The sequence below is a fragment of the Hakea prostrata genome, chromosome 3 (assembly GCF_041222555.1).
Source record: "Hakea prostrata isolate BN-2017 chromosome 3, UWA_Hpros_2, whole genome shotgun sequence".
Lineage (NCBI taxonomy): Eukaryota > Viridiplantae > Streptophyta > Magnoliopsida > Proteales > Proteaceae > Hakea > Hakea prostrata.
In genome coordinates this window covers 61635710-61658229 of record NC_142602.1, presented here as the reverse complement: position 1 = coordinate 61658229, position 22520 = coordinate 61635710, and the positions used below count along the sequence as shown (strand labels likewise).

At 35.3% G+C, this 22520-nt stretch overlaps 1 pseudogene; it reads left to right on the top strand.

The window, feature by feature from the left end:
• Nucleotides 1-3399: 3399 nt before the first annotated feature.
• The window catches only part of LOC149022668 (cytochrome P450 94A2-like), a 67198-nt pseudogene continuing 48077 nt past the window's right edge, over nucleotides 3400-22520 (top strand).

Sequence of the window (22520 nt, the reverse complement as noted above, 5' to 3'; positions counted from 1 at the left end):
GAATTGGCTCAACCAAATAACTAATGGTAAAAAACCAGATACAAAAAATAGACCTATTATTTCGGATGTTCATAAGAAACGCTGCTGTTTTCTGATTCTTGCAACTAGATTTTTTTTAATCCTATTATTTTCTTTTCCCTCATAAAAGTCCTACTTGTCCTATTCAATGGGGAGTGGAGGTGTGAAGGAGGAGACTTGAATCCAAGACCACCTACTAGTAGTAATGGCTTCAACATGCCGCATCCTTCTTATAAATTAAAACTGTTTAACTAGTTTGAACATGTTGTTTTGTTACTGCAGTTTTTGGAAGGGCAGCAAAAGATGAAGCAGATGATGATCTTGATTTCCGAGCAATCGAAAATGGCTTTGTGAGTTCAAATACAATTTGTATAACTTTTATACTTCAACCTTTTGTCATCCAACTAACTTGAATTTCCTGTACAACAGGTTGCAATTACTCCTCTATCATTATCATCAACTGTTGAATCAGAAACTCAAGCATCTGCTTCTGAGTGGATTGCTACGGTTGTCGCCAGTGACAAATAAGGCCTCTTGGATTGATTAGTTGGTTAATTCGGTGTACATTTGGAAGTGGTTTACCCCCCCCTTTTTCTTTTATCAGTTTAACATGCAAATTTCTTCTGATTTCTATTGCCCTTTCTTTGCCTCCTTTCCCCTGCTATTCTTCTTGTCCTGTGTGTATCTCAAGTGCATGTTTTGCTGTTTATTTACATGTTGGGTATGATGTAGTATCTCCAGTTGGTGAGTCGGTCATCTCTTGTTTACCTGATACTGACAAATGTTTGGTTCAGTAGGAACCAAGTGTGGTTCTTGATTGGTTTAGTTCTGATGAGGTGAGAAGGTTTGTTTGTAGCTTTGAATGAATTCTGTAGCAGGGTCTACATTTTCCCTTTCCTCCAACACCCCCAGGGGGTTGCAAGTTTTGTTGACATTTATGTTGTATTCTGTTATTCCCAGATTGACACTGAGGGGGGGGGGGTGAATGTCCTTGTGCAGTTGATAGCTACGAGAATGTTCTAATTAATCTTGTTTCGAGATTAAAGAAGCTTCACATTGAAGTGAATTTTTGAAGACACTGATTCACCCCCCTCTCAGTGTCAATCTGGGAATAACAATTGGTATCAGAGCCAGGTTCCCGTGAAGAGAAGTGTAACCACTTCGGGATTTGATCAGAGAGTTTGTAAGAATGGCCACAAGTGAAGGTAGCTTCAAAGACTTTGGGAACCATTTCAAAAGGAGAAGTCTTTTGACTAAGAACGAATGCTACTCCTCTGAAGAAGAATCAGATGAAGACAATGACTCAACTGATGAGGTTTTATTTATGGATATTGAAGATGATGAATCACCTCAAACTAAAGAAAAGTCTGATGATAATGAAGACACTGAAGGTGAAATTGATTATGTTGGTGAGTTGTACTCTGCCTTGCTTGATCTCAAAAAGGAAAGGAAGAAAAATAGAGAAATGAAGAATCAACTTGAAAATTCTGAGACAACAATCAAGGAGTTGACTGTCACAATTAGTGAATTGGAACATGTTATAAATGACTCATCATCTTACTTCTCTCTCAAGTGTGAAGAGTGCGAAGAATTTGAGAAAGAAGTTGGAAGGTTAAGATCAGAACTTGAAGGAGAACAAAAGAAGAGTTATTTAGAAGCTACCACATCATCCACTCCAGTTACATTGAATTTTAAGGACAAGACAGTTGAAAATCAAGTGACAGGGACTACTCATTTTACTTCTACTTGGGGAAGAGATAAGGTACTAGATGAGATCTTGAATGTTCAGAAGTCACCTCATATTAAAACTGGTCTTGGATACTTAAAGGGGGAATGTTCAAATGTAAATAAGACCAATGGAAATAGAAATACAACAAATCCAATGAGTCTTGATGAGGAGCACCAAAAGAATCCATATATTGGGAAGACCAAGCCAAAGATGAGTAAAGAAGGCTATACTGGAGCTTATCATAAAACATTTAATGGTCAAGGCTTTAATGGGTATTGTTATGGATGCAATAACTTTGGACATAAAGTGGCAAACTGTAGAAGACAAAACAAGGTTGTGGCATTCAACAACATAAACAGATTTGCTCCATTGGATAAGGTTAAAATAGAATGCTTCAGGTGTTTCAAGTTGGGACATATTGCAAGGTATTGTTAGACTGCTCTTCCTTCACAGAAGGAGATAAACCTTCCCCAAAAGCTAGCTCAAAGACATGCACAAACAATTCAAAGAAAATCGAGGGAACCTATTGATGTATCAGATAAAGCAGTTTGGGTTGAGAAAGGACAAAAAGGAAAAATGATAAATTCCTTGGTAGTTCAAACAGCTTTCAAGGCTCATAGTAGTGAGGCACCTTGGATTCTTGATAGTGGGTGTTCCACACATATGACAGGTGACAAGAATAGGTTCTCAAGCCTTGATGTAGTGAAAGGTGGTTCAGTGAGATTTGACAACAATGATGGGGCCAAGATTGAAGGTAGAGGCTCGGTTAAGTTTGGATGAAGGAAAGTTAAAATCCAATAATGTTCTATATGTGAGTGGGCTCAAACACAATCTTCTTAGTGTGAGCCAAATCCGTGATGGTGGATATGAAGTTCTTTTCACTAAAGAAGGTTGTGAAATCAAGAAGCCAAAAAATGGCAAAGCAGTGGCTTTAGGAACCAGAACAACTGAAAATTTATGTCTTATCAAACAGGTGCATGGTGAGTCAAGAGGATGAAAGCTTGTTATGGCATAGGAGATTGGGGCATATAAATTTCAAGAATCTTGCCAAGCTCAATAAAAGGGAAGTTGTGAGAGATCTTCCAAAGATTAAAAGGCCTTCAAATCATGTATGTGGTCCATGTCAAAAAGGGAAGCAAACTAGAGCCACTTACAAGCCCAAGGAGTATCACATATGCAGCTCCCTTGATTTAATTCACACTGACTTATGTGGTCCTATGAGAACAGAAGCTTTTGGAGGAGAAAGGTACTTCATGCTTTTCATTGATGAATGCACAAGAATGACTTGGGTATCCTTTCTAAAAGAGAAGACACAGGCATTGGACAACTTTATAGCTTTCAAGAAGCTAGTTGAAAATGAAACAGGGAAGACTATAAAATGCCTAAGATCAGATCAAGGTAAGGAATATACATGGAGAAAATTTTCAGAATTTTGTAGTGAGCATGGCATAAAAATCTAACATTCAGCTGCTAGGACTCCACAACAAAATGGAGTAGTGGAAAGAAAGAATCGAACTATTCAAGAGATGGCAAGAACAATTCTCTCTGAAAGTAATATATAAAAAATGTTTTGGAGAGAAGGAGTCTACAGTTCAGTCTACATCTTAAACAGGTGCATGGTGGGACCAAATAAATAAAAAACTCCATATGAAATGTGGTACAACAGGAAGCCAACTGTGAAGCATTTTAGAGTTTTTGGGTCCAAATGTTTCATCAAGAGAAAAGAAGAAAATTTGGGAAAGTTTGATGACAGGGCTGATGAAGGTATCTTTTTGGGGTATTCTTCTAAGAGCAAGGCATACAGGTGCTTCAACAAAAGACTTCGAAAAGTTGTAGAAAGCTCAGATGTGAAGATAGATGAAAATCTACCTCAGCCCAAATTTGTTGCAACTGAGGACTCGACCTTGGACAATGTTGAAGATAATGAAGAGTTTGAAAATGAGACTCCACATGGAGTAGAGTCCGATGAACATGAGTCTGATGTTGAACCAGAAAGAGATGGAAGACCCAAGGATAACAAATGGAACAAAGTGCATCCTCCTGATCAAATCATTGGCACATTAGATGAAGGGATACAAACAAGAAAGCTAAAGAAAAAGAAGACTACTTTCTCACTGATATCTCAAGAAGAGCCCAAGTCAATCCATGAAGCTTGTAAAGATGAAAATTTGGTGAAAGCAATGAATGAAGAGCTTGACCAAATTGAAAAGAACAACACTTGGGAACTAGTTCCTAGACCAACTGATAAGAATGTTATTGGCACCAAGTGGGTATTTAGAAATAAAATGAATGAAGAAGGGCAAGTTGTCAGAAACAAGGCCAGATTGGGTGTGTAAGGGATATGCTCAAGTAGAAGGGATAGATTTTGATGAAACTTTTGCTCCAGTGGCAAGGTTGGAATCCATTAGAATGTTCCTAGCTTTGGCAGCCTTTAAGGAGTTTAAAGTTTATAAAATGGATGTTAATCAGCCTTTCTAAATGGTGATTCAGAAGAACAAGTCTACATTGAGCAGCTAGATGGATTTGAAATAGGTGATGATCCAAATATGGTATGCAAACTCAAGAAAGCATTATATGGTTTGAAACAAGCTCCAAGAGCTTGGTATTCATGACTGGACACTTACTTGCTACAATTAGGTTTAAGGAAAGGAACCGTGGACAACAACCTCTATGTCATGGCTGAAGATTGTAGTAAATTGGTAGTTGTTGTGTATGTGGATGACATCATCTTTGGAGGTCACTGTGATGAAGTCTGTCAAGGTTTTGCAAGGAAGATGAGTACAAAATTTGAAATGTCCATGCTTGGAGAGTTATCCTACTTCTTGGGTTTACAAGTAAATAAAATGGCAAGTGGCATATTCATATCTCAAATAAAGTATGTTAAGGAAATGTTAAAGAAATTCATGATGGAAGATTGCAAACCAGTGAGAACTCCTATGGTGGTTGGATGCAAGTTGAGCTCAAGTGATGAGTCCCCCTCAATTGATCAAACTCACTATAGATCTATGATTGGGAGTCTCTTATATCTAACAGAATCAAGACCAGACATTTTACAAGCAGTGTGTCTTGTGTCAATGTTTCAAGCAAACCCAAAGGAAACTCATCAACAAGCAGTGAAAAGGATTTTTAGGTACTTAAAAGGGTCTATGGAATATGGGTTATGGTATCCTAAGTCTAAAGACTTCACACTTGCAGCCTTCTCAGATGCAGATTGGGCCGGAAGCATTGATGACAGAAAGAACACTAGTGGAGGTGCATTCTACTTGGGGAGAAGTTTGGTTGCTTGGCATAGTAAGAAGCAAGATTCTATATCTTTGTCTACAGCAGAAGCTGAATATATAGCGGCTGCAACCAGCTGTACTCAAGTGATTTGGATGAAGAGACAAATTTCTGTTTTTGGCATCAGATGTGATAATGCTATTGCTATCAAGTGTGATAACATGAGTGCTATCAATATCTCCAAGAATCCAGTGCAACATTCTAGGACCAAGCATATTGATATAAGATATCACTTTTTGAAAGAAAAAGTGATAAAAGGTGAAGTGAGCTTGGAGTTTGTTCCCACAGAAAATCAAGTGGCTGATATCTTCACAAAACCACTGTCCAAACATAGTTTTGAGAGATTAAAAATAAAGCTTGGGGTTGTGGTTCCAAGGGGGAGTAAGTGAGAAAATACATAGAACATCATCTCTCCATAGGATAGGAAGGTGCGGTGGGCATTCCTATGGAAGAGTCTATGTAGGGGGGGGAGCTCTATGGTAGGGGGAGCACAAAGCACCCTTTGTACTTGTTGTCAAAGGGGGAGAGAAAAGAGAAAATGAGGTTGAGTTGCCAACAATCCCAAAGGGGGAGATTGTTGTTCCATTGGCCTAAAATGAAGGTGTTGTCATTGTTGGCAACTTAAGTGGGCTTTGATATGGTACAGCAACACACAAAAAGGTTCCCAGAGAAAGAATCCAATTCAAATAAACAAAACTCAAGAATCCCGTTTTTGAGGGTCTCTGTCCAGTTTTGATCAACCTCTTCATCGGATGGTCATCCAGTGTCCGATTGAGCCGATTTTTGGAGGAGAGCTTCACGACTTCTTGATCTTCAAATCCAACCGTGGGATTGTTCATTGGAGATCTCTAAGTTAGTCCGATTTGTACGTCAAAACACTCCTTGTTCAAGTCAGATAGGAACTCTGAGTTTGATTCAAACTCTGAGTCCAGTTTTGATCAACCTCTTTATCGGATGGTCATCCAGTGTCCGATTGAGCCGATTTTTGGAAGAGAGCTTCACGACTTCTTGATCTTAAAATCCAACGGTGGGATTGTTCATTGTTGATCTCGAAGTTAGTCCGATTTGTACGTTAAAACACTCCTTGTTTAAGTCAGATAGGAACTCTGATTTTGATTCAAACTCTGAGTTAATTAATCTATAAAAGGAGAGCAAACTCCAGCAAAAGAAAAAACGTTTTGAGGAGCTTGGGAAGAGCGTGGAGGTCGAACCAGAAGACGTTGGTTGGCTTTGGAGATCTGAAGCTTGGGAATAAGAAGTCTTTTGTTTTGCTGAACAAGAAAGAAAGTGAAAGAGAAGGAAGAAGAAGCAGAAGAAGAAAAGAAGGGAACATGGTTGTATGGTTTTTCTAAAGAGAGAAAATTGAAAAAGATTGAAAAGAGAAAAAAAAAAGGAGTTGGAGAAAAAGAGAAACAAGTATTGTTACCATGCATCTTACATTCATGAGCTAGAGAAAAAGTGATTGGTTTACATTGTGACCTAGATTCTTCATCATTAAACATAACCTAGAAAATAATAGATAATCACTTGTGAATACGGGTTACCTCAACTTGTGTAAGATGCATGGTAACAATACTTGTTTCTCTTTTTCTCCAACTCCTTTTTTTTTTTTTCTCTTTTCAATCTTTTTCAGTTTTCTCTCTTTAAAAAAACCATACAACCATGTTCCCTTCTTTTCTTCTTCTGCTTCTTCTTCCTTCTCTTTCACTTTCTTTCTTGTTCAGCAAAACAAAAGACTTCTTATTCCCAAGCTTCAGATCTCCAAAGCCAACCAACATCTTCTGATTCGACCTCCACGCTCTTCCCAAGCTCCTCAAAACGTTTTTTCTTTTGCTGGAGTTTGCTCTCCTTTTATAGATTAATTTAACTCAGAGTTTGAATCAAAATCAGAGTTCCTATCTGACTTAAACAAGGAGTGTTTTAACGTACAAATCGGACTAACTTCGAGATCTCCAATGAACAATCCCACCGTTGGATTTGAAGATCAAGAAGTCGTGAAGCTCTCCTCCAAAAATCGGGTCAATCGGACACTGGATGACCATCCGATAAAGAGGTTGATCAAAACTGGACTCAGAGTTTGAATCAAACTCAGAGTTCCTATCTGACTTAAACAAGGAGTGTTTTGACGTACAAATCGGACTAACTTAGAGATCTCCAATGAACAATCCCACCGTTGGATTTGAAGATCAAGAAGTCGTGAAGCTCTCCTCCAAAAATCGGCTCAATCGGACACTGGATGACCATCCGATGAAGAGGTTGATCAAAACTGGACAGAGACCCTCAAAAACGGGATTCTTGAGTTTTCTTTATTTGAATTGGATTCTTTCTCTCGGAACCTTTTTGTGTGTTGCTGTACCATATCAAAGCCCACTTAAGTTGCCAACAATGACAACACCTTCATTTTAGGCCAATGGAACAACACTCTGTTATCAACAATTGAGATACATAAGAAATTTCAAGGGAGATGCATAAGAAGGGCAAGTAGCTCTCGTTACATAGAGACGTTTTGAATGTATTTCTATCCACTTGTAGGTATAACGTTCTATATTAATTTACTACTACAGTCTTTCTCATCTATTTCTTTTCAAGATAAACATGTTTGCTGTGAGTTTCCATCAAGTTTAGCTTAAAAAATAATAGTAAATTGAAAACTAAAACAAAGTGTAAATTGAAAACTAAAACATGTAAAGGATATATGGTGAATTGATAAGAATAGGAAATAGTCCTAGACCATAAATGCAATGGGGTGAGGTTTTTGAAAACAATGAAGAATGTTAGCACAATTCCTAATTCTCCTCTCAGTTTCATCTTCTTCTCCAATTCCTTGTCTTCTAATTTGTTCTCCCTCTCTAAATTTCTTCTCTAAGTCGAATTTCTTCAATTCCTTCCAATATCTCATATCTTAAATTTAGAGTCTTCCTGGTCTCTCTAGAAGATAAGAAGATAAGATGAGAAAGAAGTTCATGAATATCATTTACTTGATTTACTTTAATTTCAACAATTTTTGGATACTTTCTTGGGGTCTTTAAAAACCATCAAATCAATCAACGAGTAAGAAGTTTACCAAATAACGATTGGGTTTGAACGTATATGTGATATTCAAAATTCATTTCATTAATGATTTCATATTGAATAAATTATTCATGCAAAATTATAACATACGATGTAACTGTCTGGGACTGGTTAAATACATGACTTATGAGTTTGGTTAACTGAACTCTCAAATGCTTCAGCTGCTTTCCTTGGACTGAGTCAACTCTTTAATACTCTTATTGTATCTTATCAAAATTGTGACTTTTATGTCAACTATTCATATTTGAACAACATTTTAACTTCTATGTAATTCAATGTATATGTGGAGAAGAACTGCACCATCTGAATCTCAGAAACTAGATGAAGGAGAATGAGAACGAAGGAACAAGGCAGATTGAAAGAAAGAGAAATTGGAGAAAGTATGAAACTATACTTTCTTGTCTTCTCTTCCTAGTTACATATCTTAAGAATAATATTGAATCAGTAATTCGTTATGGAACAGGATCATCCCCTCAATGACAACTAAATTCTATTAGGATTTCACAGCGGGTATTTGCAAAAATCTTATAAATTCTGGTCTTTATCCCTTTCTAGATGTTTGAGTTGGCTCCACATGCTGTATTTGGTTTTCCCTGTTGGCATCTGACTCCAACTCAGCAGCCGTCAAGGTTTGGTCCTCGTCATAAGAAATTTTCATGTTTTTACTTCTAATTGGTTTGGGTAATAATTAGCAGTGTCCTCTGCTGGGCGTCATCTATACGAATGAAAAATGCATTATCTTCATCAACAATAACGAATGGGAAGAATAATTGGTAGAGGGTGCCAAATGAGCCGAATTAGCAGCAAAGGGAGCCGTCTCGGAAAAAGAATTGACGAAGAACTTTTCTAAAACCCATTGAAAAATCAAAGAAAGAAGAACCTTCAGGCTAGGGATTTCTGGAATTTATAGAAAAACTAATGTTTCTGTTAATTTCGATCATCTACTTCATCAATTTCTTCCAATATCTCATATCTTAAATAAGAGTCTCTCATTGTTTTTTTTTTTTTTGAAAATTGAACAGTTAGGAAGTTGAGGAATATTGTTCCCTTTGAATTTCTTCAATTGACTATAGGATACTTCTATTTCAGTTCACTAAAATCACCTCATCTGGCTGCAGGAACTTCAGTGGAAAATAGATTGGGGTGGAACATATATGAAGTCTAAATTGCATTTCATTATGATTTCATGCTAAAGGAATTATGCATGCCTAAGTTACAATACGTGATACGTGAGAGTTAACATGATTATGAGTTTATTTCTTAATTAACAAATGATTCAACTGGTTTTTTTTTTTTTGGGTAAAACAAATGACTCAACTGGTTACATCTAACTGTGTTGACCCATTTGAACCTTTATTATATTTATCAAAACTGTTAGGCAAAAACATGTACAACGGCCCATATAAGGTACCTGCATCTTTTGACCAAATGATGAATTAAAAGGGTTCCCAGTTGTCATCATTATTGATTGAGGTAACTCTTCAATGGTAAGAGGGAAATCAGCCTAGTTATCTCTAATATTTCAATCAATTGATTTAAAAAAAAAAAAAAAAAATCCAATCAATTGATGTTCTGATCATAGAAGGTAAAAAGGAATGGTTCTACTTTTGGGTTGTCACTGATTCTTGCTTCAAATTTATCTCTTTGCTTAAAGTTTAGGGTTTATAATTCTAATTTGAAATAAAAATAAGATATAGCCTTGAAAATCTCAACCTAAGCTCAACCTTGTTAGCCTCAGCTCAAGTCAGGTTTTGCAAGATTAGGTAGGAGATTGGCTGTCTTTCCTAAGGGAGTCAATTAGTACGGTACCAACTTTAAATACCGAAAACCAAAATCATGCTATACCGGATTTACATGGTACGGTATGGTACGGTTTCGGTATTTGCAAAAACGATTCAGTATGGTTTCGGTATTAAATCGGTGCGGAAAAACGGTTAAACATGGTATCTAGTACGGTATAATTTTAGTATGAATGCGCCCATGCCACTTTTTGTTACTATTTCATTAAGATCCTAATGAAATTGCAATCAAACAATCGATAGAATTTGATACTAGCAGAGACAAAGCAAGTAAATCTAATTAATATAAACAAAACAAGTAAATCTAAAAAGAGAAGTTAAGGACGAAACAAAAAACTAAAACAGAGAAGTAGGGATAGGGTAAAGGTAAAGTATTTTAATTGTAAAATTATATTTATATCCCTTAATTTGGTACGGTGCCAATTCTATACGGTTTTGGTACATACTAACGGTATGAATACTTAAAACCGGAATTGTACCTAAGAAATTCGGTTTCGGTATAGTAAATTTTAATCGGTGCGGTACGATATGGTTTTCAGATGGCACGGTTCAATGCGGTTAAACGGTTTCGATACGCAATTAACACCTTAGTCTTTCCGCTAATACCTAAAAATCAGAGTTATCAAACTGCGTTGCGATTGGTTGTCGTTTCGTGGCATCTTTCTCAATAAACAACAATTTTATTTTTAGTACAACTTAAGTACATGGTCTAAGATTGGTAAGGGTTACTTGTTATAATGATTATCTCTTATTATTATTATTATTTTTTTGTAATCTAGATTGTAGTGGTATCCCAGAAATTTAAACTATTTAAGTAGTTTGAGCATGTTGTTATGTAAGGCAGTCTTTGTTTTTGGAGAGGGAGCAAGATGAAATGGATGATGATCTTGATTTCGGAGCAATTGAAAAGGGCTTTTGATTCAAATTGAATTTGTATAACATTTATACTTGACCTTCTTGTCATCCAACTGATTTGACTTTCCTGTACAACAGGTTGCAATTACTCCTCTATCATTATCATCAAACGTTGTATACTTGTATCTGAAGCGCATGTTTCACTGTTTATATACATGTTGGGTATGATGTAATATGACTAATATCTCCATTTGGTCGGCCGGTCATCTCTTGTTTACTTGATGCTGACAAATGTTTGGTTCAGTAGGAACCAAGTGTGGTTCTTGATTGGCTTCGTTCTGGAAATCAATCTTATTGGGTCGTGATCTTCTTCAAAAGGGTATATCCATGCAAGTAGGCAACGGTGAACTCATTGATCCTAGGACAGACAATTGGATCCCAAATGCTCTCCCCGATAAGGGATGTTTCCCCTTCGCTTCGACAGGTCCTCACAAAGTTACTCAGTTGATCAACCCGCGTACTCATACTTGGAACCATGATCTTTTATATGCATGGTGGCCTAGCCATATGGTGGAAAATTTTTTTTACCATCCAAATTCCTCACTGGGCAATGGAGGATCGTATTATTTGGTTCCGGACAGCCTCAGGACAGTTCACTATGAAATTAGCTTATAGATTGGCATGTGATCCGACGCTTGATCAAAATAATAACTCATGTGTTTCTTGGAGATTTCTGTGGCGCTTGCCAGTGCCACCACGAGTAATCCATTTTCTATGAAAGCTGTTACATAACAAGCTCCCAACAGCTGATCTTCTAGCAGCGCGAGGTTGTTCAGTCCCATCATCTTACTTATTATGTGGGGTCCAAACGCCTTCTCTAGACCACATTTTCCTCCATTGTCGACATGCGATAGAAGTCTGGAATGATTTGCATTTGGGGGTATTGCTGTGTGCAAGCTCTATAGTAGTGGTGGTTCAACAATGTATCTCTCTAGCCCAAACTAGTGATGTCACAGCCCACCCAGCCGGATCTGGTCATACCCGAAAGCCCGTGGGGGTGATGTACCGCAATATCTAGGTTCAGTGACAAATCCACACAAAACATGATATAGCATAATTAAATGGACAAGAATAAATCAAGTTCAAATAATAAATTATCAAATCTGAAATAATGATTACAATCATCCATTACTTCAATCAAAACTAAACATCAGAGTCCTAGAAGAAAAGAATATCTGTAGCGAAAAAATTTAAGAGTCAAGACAGAAAATACCCTCGCCTTTCCCAAAAGAAATCAACGTATATATGTAGAAAGAAACATGAAAGAAATTAAAGATTTCCTAAGGACATCAATGTCTCTATCTCTAAAAGTCGGCTCCGTAAGAGGAGTCCAGCATGAACATGAAGCATTATATGCTTCCACTTCTTCTCTGACTACACCCTCTTGGTAGCCATTCATCAAAGGATCCTCAATGTAGGAGGGGTCCTCATAACCTGTAGAGTAGTTTAAAGAAACAAACAAATAAATGAATGAGTTCATAGAGCTCAGTGAGGTAACTAACATTCATGTCAATACATTCATCCATATTCCATATCATAATTCATAAAACAATCATGTATTTAATAATATAAACAACAAATGCATGGTGATGATATGAGGTTCCTAACTCTATAATGTAGTCTCTAAAGTAGACACGCATTAGGTTATACACCAGTCTTCTTTGGGCAGTCTCATCACTCTTCCCTCACGGCACTTAAGCACGTTTGTTGGGTTCTTCGCGGCAATTGGGTCAAGTCATATCAATTCGTGGCTGGGGTATAAGTCACCACTCTCTCACATCACCATTGGTATAAGATCTGGCGCGTGTCAAGAATTACTCTAAGCCCAATGCAAAGTCATACGGTCTCGTACTACATATGGTTCGAATACTTCCCCTATGGCACCAACCAACTTGGTTCAGTATCTTTTCCCACCTAGAGTCAACATATCCTATGGCACCAACCAACTCGGACTACGTTGACCCCTAACCTTATGGTCATCTATATAATGGACATGATGCTCTCTATGTTCTCTCACGGGTTGGTTACCGGTCTTGAGCATCCATGAGCCCTTATCTATTATATGCAATCCTACCATCTCACGATGACAATGGGCCTGTTTGACACATAGACCCAACCACTAACATCACAGGTTCACCGGCTTCAATACCCCTGCCGAAAGAGTAGTACTACTCATGAGGTCACCTAACCAAACACTTCTAGACATGCCCTAAATATGTAAATCAGTAATCGGGAAAGGGCCAAGTACACCATAGGAATGCATCCCATACCGCCTCCTTTGATATCCTATGGCATAAATGCCAAAAGGGCATTCCGCATTCCCAACCACAATCTAAGAAACCATATAATGTCACTAGGACAATGGGTGAACTCACAACCCTATTTTGCAACATGAAATAAAAGAAGAAATTTAATTCAATATCATCCATATATTTTTATATCAATAATTTAGGATTCAACAAGAAAAACTCAATCCATTCAATCTCATCCATCTCCTACATTCTCTTATCACCAATCAAAGATATTAAAAATAGAATATAATCACAAGATAATACTAAAGCAAGTCAAGATATGAATAAAAAAATTAATTAACATAATCAAACATGCAAGATAAGGTTAAGTATATTCCTCACCTTCCATTTGGTTCTTTTCTCCAAAGATCAGTAATTCCTTCTCACAAATTAGTGACTAAAGATATATTAATCTATTCATGCAAGAGAAATAATTATCGCAAATTAGATTTAATATAGGTTTCAAAAGATATCCCAATATCTTCCCACGAAAACAGAATCCTAACCACTAGTTTACAAATGTTAGTTATCAACCTCACTAGTGAATGATCTCTAATTCACCACCAATTCGAAGTCTATAACGAAACAAAACTTTGGGGAAGTTAATTGGCAGCAAAAGGATCCTACGGGTAACTTCAATTTGATCAAATTTGACTCAGCTCAAAAAGCCTCAAATTTGGCTCTCTTAAATCACCCATGGGTGACTTAGGGAGTCAAAATTCCAAAATCTTTTGCAAGGGGACAAACCATTACTCCAAATTCAAGGGAAACATTAATACAAGAGAACAAAAGCATCCAAGATACCTAACAACCTTCCCTTTCAAGATTTTCACGAATGAAGAGAAGAGAAAAGAAATTACTCACAGAACCATGTATAAGAGAAAGGGTAAGAATTCTCACCTCCTTCAACTTTGCCGCAATGATCTGAGTCGCAGATCACCTTTGGAAGGATGGGAAATACTCCTCTCCTTCTTTTCTCCTCTTTCCAAAGCCTCCGCCTTGTTCTAGCCTCCAAAAATGCATTTATGGATGAGTTATAACTTATAATAGGGCTTAAAGACCCGAAATTCCAAATTTCCCCTAAACATAAAATGGGGGGGGGGGGGGGGTTCACCTAAATGGCCCAACTTACCGTCCATGGTTGGACCCCAAATGAACTCTGATTTTGATGATTTTTAGCTCGTTGGAAAGGTCTTTCGACGATCTTCGATTTGATACCTTATGCGCATCAATCGGATTCTCCATCACCGATATATGGACGTTCCAAAATCACCCTTTTTACACCATCGGGATTAATCTTCTCTCTTCACTTAAACTTTAGGAGAGTTGTTGAGTAATTACAAGGGTCATCTACCAACATTTGTTCCATTTTCAATCCTTCGGCTTGACTTGAATGGCCCACAATTGTCGCCAACTCGAGGCCCGGGTTCTTGGTTTTAAAACCATGGGTTAAAGGGGTAGAAATCCGGGGGGTTTCACAAGTGATATCACTGACAAACTTTTCAGCACTCTTATTGCCTTATGGCTTATCTGGAAATCATATACAAGCCTTATTGCCTCTACCATAGGTATTCTCCCCGCACAACTTAGATTCCAAATATGGAAGGGTTTGCAGTTCTATCAACCTGCTTAGTCTAACAAGCATGCGCTAGCTGCTACATATGGTATCATCAAATGGAAACCCCCTGATAGTCAATTCACACAAAATTAATATTGATGGATCCTTCTTTAAAGAGTATGGCCTTGTGGGCTATGGCGGTATTGCTAGAAATCATCAGGGCAAAATGAAGTTTGGTTTTGGCTATGGATCAGCATCCCAAGATATCCTCACACTTGAAGCACTAGCGATGCGCCAGGCATTGTTATGGGCTCTTGACTTCAAGTTGTCTCACATTGAGGTAGAGTGTGATAATCAAGCTTTAATTACTATCCTACACAAACACCTCCATGAGGCACCATGGAAAGTCTACCCTCTCATTTAGGACATCAGATGTCTAGCAACTTCTTTTGTTTGTGCATCCTTCACTCATATTCTGCGGGAAGCAGACTTTGTAGCAGACGCTTTGGAAAAAGAGGGTGCGCTTACTCAAGAGGCTGTTTTATATGTCCACGCTCCCCCTACCCATATTTTGTCGTATCTGTTCTTTGATGTGCTTTCTTTAGGTTGTCCGCGTGGTTTTTCCTTTTAATAAAGTTTGCATTTACCAAATAAAAAAGAGAAGGTTTGTTTGTAGCTTTGGATGAATTCTGTAGCAGCCTCTACATTTTCCCCTTCCTCTAAACCCCCTTGCGTTGACATTTATGTTGTAATCTTCCTAGTTTTTTGCTAGTAGCAACTCTTCCATCTCTAAACTCCACTTCTATTTTATTTTTAGAGTTTCTTTTACGTGTAGATCCTTTTAGAGGACTATAAACTAATGTTGAGTCTCTTTAATGCAATATATTACGTGTGAGTCAGCCAATGATGGGTTAGTCAAGCGGTTAAAGACCCGCCCTCCCACGGGAGGTCCTGGGTTCGCACCCATTTGGCGGCATATATATGTTAGTAATTTGGTTCCCACCCCATAGTAATTGAGACTCACACGTAATATATAATGTGAGTCTCAATTAGACTAATTTGTTGCTGTTAAGTATATTTAAATTTCACACATGAAGGAACAAAGTGTCACTTGGATTATTTAATACATTGTGTTAACAAATGTTTTAAAAAGAGATAATTGGTCATTAAGCTTTAATTATATGATTAATATATATATATATATATATATATATATATATATATATATATATATTTTAAGCTAAGTTGTAATGTACTATTACACTTGTCAAATTACTACAAAGATGAGTAAAAGACTAATACATTTTGTCTAATACCCTTAGCCCTTTTTGGTATTTACAACTTGTCCCTGAGGTGTCTCTTTAATGATTAAGAATATCCCTGCACCCCTCTCGCTGCCTTTGTCTTCCGGGGCCGTGTTTGGTTTTCTTGACCCCCCGTGGCTTCCTGTGTTACTCTTTTTCCTTGGTTTGTTGTGTGTCCCTTTTCTTTCTTGCGCTCTTTTTCCTTAGTGTGTGTTGACCTCTTTTGTCGTTTTTGTTTTTCTGCCTGGCCTTTTCTGTTTTTCTGCTTGGTATGTGGTCTTTGTCCGTCGGTTTCTTTGTGTTTTACTGGTTGTCCTTGCCTGTGGTCCTTTTGGTTGGGCAATCCTTGTGGTTTTGTTGGTCCACCCATCCCTGTTTCGTCTTTGGGTGTGGCGTGGTTGGTCCCCCTTTGTTCTCTCTTTCGTGTTTTGTGTGTTGGGCTTTCCTTTGTTGTGTCTTCTCGTACTATTTCATATTCTGTCTTCTTGTGGGGTCAATGTTCTTTCTTGTTCGTCTTTTTATGGGCCCACGTAGCTTCCCCTTTGTGTATTTTTGTTGGAGGAGAGCTTCTATTTCTCCAAGTATTTTTGTTTTGAAGGCCTCCATTGGTGATTGTGAGCTAGAGCCCGGTGATACTTGTTCAACTTGTTGAGCTTCGTTTCTGATAGTATCTTGTCTTTGTATGTTGTGCTCCTAGAGGCTTTTGTTCGAAGCTTCTAATCCTGAATTAGTCTTTCTTTTGTAGCATTTTCTATTTGTAACTTGCTTATCCTCATGAACATTGGCTACTTGATCCAGAGTTCCGTTTTTGTTCTTGATTGGCTCCATTGTATACAGTTGTGTTCCTCAGCCATGTTGGAGAAAGAAGGTTGTTGAGGAGGAGCATTACGTAGTTTTGGATCTCGTATATGTTGGGCCAATCATCGACTTGGCAAAATCGTCTTGTTCAGGGTCTCATATCCCTTGAAGAAAGGGTGGGATAACCCTTTGTAGCTTCCAACATCTTCCCAATCAGAAAAATGCCTTTTGTCCTTGGTAGACACGTAGAACTTCCCTTGCCTTTCTTTGTTCGCAATTGTCCGTATAGGAAAGCCCTGTATGGCATTGGCTAATCTCGATAGCTTTATTTGAGTGATGCCTTGTTTGCATTGTACCATATGTTGTCCAAACATATTTGCTCTTCATCCGATCATATAGCCATTGCTATTTTCAAACTTCATGTGAGAGTTTTTGAGCAATATGTTTTCCAAAGTTTATAGTTTCGGGGAGAGGATTCTTTAAAGAGGAATGTCCTCCGTTTTGATTCCTTGTTCCCATTATCTTCTCCCTTTTGTGGTGAGAAGTATTATTCATATTGTGGGGGGTTATCGGAGAGTTACTTTTTCTTGTATTACTCCTTTGTATGAATCTCATCATATCATCTTCTTGTAATCATAAAATAAAGGTGGTTAACCGTCTTAATTTGGTGTATCCTGATATATCCTTTTGTTTCTCCCTTTTATATGTTCTATTGTATTTTATATCCTCTATTATAAAAATGGTTTCTTAAAGAACCCATCTCCTATGTTGTATTTTCCTTTCATTTAAATTATTATATGCCTTGACTATGGCTTCCATCTTTCTAATTGTATTCATTTGTTAATATTTCCTACATCGTCCTTTTAATAAGGCCTCATTTCTATTCCGTCAATGTTTTTATACTAAACTTTCCAGTTATACCTCTGATTTCTTATTGATTTGGGTTTTTCTGGTTTATTTTAATGGCTCCCACCCTTCACAACCATCTTTCTATTATTCATAATCCTTATCTGTAGTAATCTTATAGGGATATTTAAAGATTTTTAATTTTTTGTACAGAATATCTTATTATTCCATCTTTTCCCATTCATAAGTTTTATGGTGTAACTCCTATATTTTCCTAGTTTTGTATAAGGTCTACTTATTAGCTGCCTAATATCAATTTTTTATCTGTTAATTTATCAGTCATTATTTTTGTGGCATATGGGTTGTAACTTATGTACCATTGCCTATTCCATTCCTATTTAATGTATTGTTTACCAATTTCCATTTTCTTTTTCATAATTATACCATTATTCATATTCGATATTATTTTCAATGACTTATATTTCTTGGGTGTTTTACTATGACTATATCTCTATATGACTATACTTTCTTATGTTTTAAAATATATCATCCATTCTCTTTGAAGGCTGGCTTTTTTATCCGCATTCTCCCTCATGTCCTAGGTTGTATTCCATTCTTCATCTTTATCATTTTTATTTGGTAACCTTTTCATCATTTGCTATTTCATCTTGTATATGACTTAGCATAATCTCTTTCTATTTTTATCTTCATGTGTTTATCTTTTCTTTTATAATTTATTCCTTCTTTTTCCTCTATTTGTTCCATGATTATTTCTCTCCTATTCATTTGATTTTTGTATTATTTATATTCTATATTCTTTCATTTATAAATTCTTCATTATCTTTGGTGTATATTTCCTTTCTCTTATCTTTCCTTTTTATTTTTCTATTTACTTGGTTTTGTAACATTCCTGTTTGTGGATTATCTTTGCTTTTTCTTTTTTCTAATTTCTTTATCTTTGGTTTCATTTTTGTCACTATATATTTTCCTTTTGTGTTCTTTTTCTTTTCTCTTCTTTTCCTTTTGTTTCCTTGTTCTTTTTTATTTGGGGTATCCCTTTTTTTCCTTTTTTTTTTTTTTTTTTTTTTATCCTTTTCCCCCCTTCCTCTTTTCCTTCCTTTCTTTCCTTTTCCTCCCCTTTGGTTTGCCTTTTTTTTTTCCTCTTCTGTTCTTTTTTCTTCTGTTTTTTCTGGTTCCTTGTGGTTTGTTGTTTTTTTTTTCTTCCTCTTCTTTTGTGGTCTTGGTTTCTTTTTGTTTTTTCTTTCTCTTTCTCTTTTTGTGGATTTTTTTTTTTGCCGGTTGTTTTTTCTTGTTGCTCTTTTGTTTTTTTCTCTCTTTTGTTGTTTTTTGTTTTCTTTTTGCCTTTTTTTTTCTGGTTTGTTCTTTTGCTTCTTCCTCTTTTTTCTTTTTTTCTTTTTTTCTCTCTTCTTCTTTTTTTGTTTTTTTTTTTTTCTTCTTTTTTCCTCTTCCTTCTTTATACATTTTTCTTTCCTTTTGTTGGCCCCCTCTCCTTTTTGGTTCCTTTTTTTTATCCTTTCCTTTCTTTATTTGGTTTTTTTTTGGTAATTCTTCTTTTTTTTGTTCTCTCTTTTCTATTCTTCCCTTCTTTTTTCTTTCTTTCTTCCTCTTTTCTTTCTTCCTTTTTTTTTTGTCTTCTTTTTTTTTTTGTTTGGGCTTTTCTTTCTTTTCCCTTCCTTTTTGTTTTATTGTCTTCTTCTTCTCTCTGTTTATCTTGTTTTTTCTCTTTTTTCTGGTTTTTTTTTTTTCTTTCTTTTTTTTTCTTTTTTTTGTTTTTTTTTTTTTCTTTTTTTTCTTTTTTCTATGTTTATTTCTTTTTTGTTGTGGGCTCTTATTCCTCTTTTCTCCCTTTTTGTTTTTGTCTTTTCTCCTTTCTTTGTGTTTCCTTATTTTCTTTTTCCCTCTTCTCTTTTTTTCTCCTTTCTTTTATTTTTCCGCTTGTTTTGTTGTCCTATATTCTTTTTTTTTTTCCTTATTTCTTTTTATTATCCTTTTTTCCTTCTTATCTTCTTTTTTATTCTTCTTTCTTTTTCTTGTTTTTGGCTCCTTCTTTTTCCTTTTGTCTTTTCCTCTTTGTCCTCATTTTTTTTTTTCCTTTTTTTATTGTTTTTGTATTCTTTTTTTTTTCCCTTCCTTTCAGTCCCTTTGTTTCTATCTCATTTCTTCTTTTTTTTTCTCTTATTTTTATATTCTTGTCTCTTGTTTCCAATTATCTTCCTTTTGTGGATCTGTTTTTTTTTTCTCCTTTTCTTTTTTTCTTCTCTTTCTTTGTCCTCTTTTCCTTTTTTTTTTTTTGTTTTCCGGTCCTTTCTTTTGTTTCTGGTCTGTGTTCTTCTGTCCTCTTTCTCTTCTTTTCTCTTGTTTTTTTTTTCCTCTCTGTTCTTGTGGTTCCATATTTCATTATTTTTTTCTTTTTCTTGTTATCTCCTTCTCTCCTTTCTTTTTTTTTTTTCTTTTTCTTTTTCTTTTTTTTTTTCTTCTTTCTTTTTTCTTCCTTTTTGTTTTCTTTTCTCTTTCTTTTTCTTTTCTTCTCTTTTGTTTTTCTTTTTTTGTTATTTTCTATTGTTGTCTTTCTTTTGTATTTTTGTTCCTTTTGTTTTGTTTATCCTTTGTTCTTCTTCTTCTTTTTTTTGTTTTTTTTTTTTTTCTCTCCTTTCTTTGTCTTGTTTTTTTTTCTTTTTTCTTTTCTTTTTTTCCTTATCCTCTTTCTTCTTTTTTTTTCTTTTCCCTTTCTCCTCTTTCTCTTATCTTTTATATTTTTTTATATTAGTGGTTGTTTTGTATTCGCTCCATCCGTCTTTGTTGTTTCTTTCCTTCATATCCTTTGTTTGTATTCCTATCGTTATTTTTATAAAGCTTCTTTATCATTAACATATCGGGTAGAATACTAATCCTACTTTTGTTCTATCTTTTCCATTTTGTATTTTGTTTGTGTTTTCCATCTAGAATCTATATTGTTCCGGGCTTTGTGCCTGTGTTTCGGTGGTTTTATTCCCTCATATTCTGTGTTTATTTATATCTTTGGTTTTATATATTTTTAATTCTTTGTCCCCTTGGTTCTGGTTTGTCCTTCTACCTTCTTTCTTCTTTTTGTCTTTATCTATCTCTTGGGAAGTTTTTGTTTATTGTTTGGTTTTGTTTAGCTTATTCCTATTTTCTATATTTTCTTTATATCTACATTTCTTTTTTATTTTCTTGTGGCTTTGGTTTTGGAGGTGTCCTCTGTGTCTTTGTTTTCTTATCATTTTACTCTGTTTTTCCGTTTTGCTGGGGTTTTGGTTTGTCTATCTATTCCTTTGTTTGTTTATTTGATTTTCCATTTGAGATAATATATCATTTCTGTGGTTTTCTTTGGTATTAATCTTGTATTGTTCTTTTGTTTGTTTGTTTTTGGGTTTTTGTTAGTTATCCTTATTTTGTTTGGGTTTTATCGTGGTTGTCGGTCTTTTTGTGCCTTCGTTTGGTGTATTCTTTCTTGTTGTTTTGTTGATATATGGTTGTCTTCCTGCCTTATCCTTTTGTTTTTATCTTTTCTTATTCTTTTTTCCATTTTTGATCCACCTTATTTCTTTATCCTCTTCTTATATTATATTTCTTTATACTTTATATGTCTATTTTGCTCTTGTTCGAGATTAATTTTGTATATCTTCCTTGTTGTTTGTTTTTTTTTGGTTTGTTCGCTTTTGTTCTATTCCTTTTTATGTATCTTGTTTTGTCTGTACTATTGTTCATTTTTTATTTTTTTTCTTGGTCCATTTAGTAATATTCTCTTTGTATCTTCATGTGTCTTTTCTTCTTTACTCTAATTATTTGTTCTTGTTTTAATAATTTCCAATTTCTTCATAATTCATTTTTTTGTCTATTCTTTTGGTTTTCTTTCTTCTGGGTGGGCCCGTGGTCCTAATATCTTGGAGCCGTTAATCTATCATAATTATTTCGTTTGTTGTTTCGATTACTATCTCATCACTTATATCTTTTTGTTTTTGGATTTCTATTTTCATTTCTTGGTTTTTATATTTTTGTTTCGTTGTTAAACTTCTATCAATGGTTCATATCCGTGATATAGCTATTTCTTTTCATATTTTCTATATTTTTATACCGGGAGGTCTTGTCGGTTGATCGAATAACTCAATCCTATGTATACATTTTTTGTCTTATTGATCTTGTGTCTTCTTTTATTGTATATATTGTGATAATATTTTGTTTGTAGATTCTATGGATGATGCTATTTATCAAATATGTTCTCTTATTTCGGGTAGTTATTCCTTGACTAATGTTTCTTGGAGTTCAATAATATTTCTCTGTTTAAAATATTCTAATAAGCTACAAAAGCCATTTTCTTTCCGTTGTTGTTTGACTGTTGTAGCGGATATGTATCTGTGTTGTTTCTACTGTTTTTGCATAATTATTAGAATAATTTGTTACCAATGTTTCTTCAAGATGACTCATGATGCAAATGGTGCTAATTCTTTTGTTTATATTCTAAGATAGCCTTTAATCTATCTTTTGGTATATTCTTTTAGTATTGGTGGTTGTTATCTATTCTCCACGTAAATTCTGGGATATTATCAAAGGGTTCATTATGATCTATTCTCCATTTTCTTCTAAATAATTAACTTCTTTCGTTTCTTTATTTTATCTCTTAGTTTTTATTCCTCTTCTGTCTTAGCCTATCTTGTGAACTCATGTTCCAATTAATGTTATTAAATATTGGTTTTCTATTAATTTTGCATAATTATTCTTTTCGTAATTATCACTATCTTCATGTCAATTGCGTATTTAATTCATTTTGTTTAGCTCCATATATTGTTTAATATTTCCATAAATTTTTACTAAATTCTTAATTTGTTCAAATAATTTTTGATTTTTCTTTCAATTTTATTCATATGTTTT